We start from the raw sequence: 1885 nt of genomic DNA on the forward strand, positions 1-1885 counted from the left end.
TTCGTTAGATATTCGAGTATTCGAATAATTTTACTATTCGAATAAACCACTAAACGAATATTCGAATATCAGATTTTTAAAAATTCCGAGCCCTATAATAAACTAATCCTTCTATATAAGAAAATCTCCCATGTGTTTCTCGGAAATTCGGACATAGCTAAAACGTCTGATAATAAAAAAAATAACTCCTGATGATCGTCAGGTGGACGCAGCAGCAAAATTTGCACACACTATACCTAATCGAAATATTGAAACGACAGAATAGTAACAGGTTGTTCTACATCGATGAAGCAAGAAATGTTTAGTATTCAATGAGGGTAGATCATTACTGATCCATAGAAATAAACAAATAACGTAAAGAAAGGTGACAGAATACAATGTAGGTGTGTGTTAATTTATTTATGCCCAATATTTGGAAACTATAACGGAGAGTTCAAGGTTCACGATTATCCCCAATAATGTAAATATTAATTAAATTTGGTAAACTATTCTTATCTGCCCTGCAGTGACAATCTGTAATTGTTGATTTAAATGAAATTTCGAAATCATATGACTATAGAAACTGTCTTGCCATGATGAATGGGTTTTCAGGTTGGTTTTATTGAAATGTTAGTAAACTGGCAAGTAGGGGCAGTTCAGAACGAGTAACTGAAGACTCAGCTAAGAAGTGTTCCTGCAATCCAGCACGATATTGGACTTAGCAAGTAATTCTTCTTATAAGCGGACGGCAATTTTCCTAATCGTTTCTGACCTCAATATATTTATAGTATTTTGTTTTGATAACTGTTTCAACATCAGTCGCAATAGTTTTCAGCCGATTTTTGCACAAAATTTAAACGTTACAATAAATTTTGCTTATTTTTTTTATTTTTACTGATCTCGTCCCTTCTGAACCTACGTGGCTTGTTAGTAGATACTAGTTTGAAAATAACGCTGTAGCACGATTTGAAAAATTCAAACTTGTACAAATATGTTTCTGTTTATTATAGGTATATTAATACAGTTCTAATCAATATTTGCAATATTGAAACAACGGAATGTTATTAAATCGCAACATGTATTTCCTGTCCTTGTATTAAGCGCGCAACTTTCCTTTCTGACTTGAACGAAACAGTATAGTTTCTGTTTTATGAACATAATCGGAGATTACCAGTTGTATGACAAATGTTGATTGAAACAATCAGTGCATGGTAAGGTTTTGTGGTTGAAAAATACGTTTGATGTAAAAATTGAATTCTAATCAGTTACGTGGCGCTTAGGCACATAACATACTGATGAACGGGGTACAACAACATTTTGAAACTAAAAAGTATTTTTTAACATTGAGTTGTTAACATTTACAGTATTTACATCTAATACATACCATTCACTTGACTATGGAGAATTTGAAATGTATCCTAGATCCTTAGATGTAAATAATATCCACTTTGCATAAAGCAGCACTTTCTAATTCACAAGCACTATAAAGCACATCCACCATACGATTAGTTATCACAGCGCCATACAACACAAAAAAGTAACAAATATATTACGAAAACACTGCCGATAGAAACGGTATTTAACTCGCACGTCCAATCGAAGCACACGACCGACCACGACAGACTAAACCTTTAGTGAAATGATAGAATGTCTGATTATTCCGAAGACAATACCTCCATGTAGTGGATTAAAGAAACGTACCGATAGATGGCTAGCTATTGGTCCTGCTGTAGACTTAGAGGAAGAGAATCTAGCGGAAATAATGCTTTTGCATTTTTCTTCAAACAGAAATGTGTTCTATCCAAATGGGAATATCTAATTAATTCAAATGTAAATTAGAATGAATTAACCTGGTACTCTCATTTTCCACAGGTTTTAATATTGATGCGATGTCTGAAAAGCTAGC

At 33.3% G+C, this 1885-nt stretch overlaps 1 protein-coding gene across 3 annotated transcripts in view; it reads right to left on the bottom strand.

Moving 5' to 3' along the window:
• The window catches only part of LOC109534691 (furin-like protease 2), a 904557-nt gene extending 902932 nt beyond the window's left edge, over positions 1 to 1625 (bottom strand). For all 3 annotated transcript variants that reach the window (XM_048670198.1, XM_048670177.1, XM_048670187.1), the window contains exon 1: positions 1364 to 1625. The gene's annotated coding sequence lies outside the window, so the exon portion shown is untranslated. The remainder of the gene's footprint in view (positions 1 to 1363) is intronic.
• Positions 1626 to 1885: the final 260 nt, after the last annotated feature.

The sequence above is a fragment of the Dendroctonus ponderosae genome, unplaced genomic scaffold (genome assembly GCF_020466585.1).
Source record: "Dendroctonus ponderosae isolate FM_Combo_2020 unplaced genomic scaffold, Dpon_F_20191213v2 Dpon_F_20191213_1, whole genome shotgun sequence".
Classification (NCBI taxonomy): Eukaryota; Metazoa; Arthropoda; class Insecta; order Coleoptera; family Curculionidae; genus Dendroctonus; species Dendroctonus ponderosae.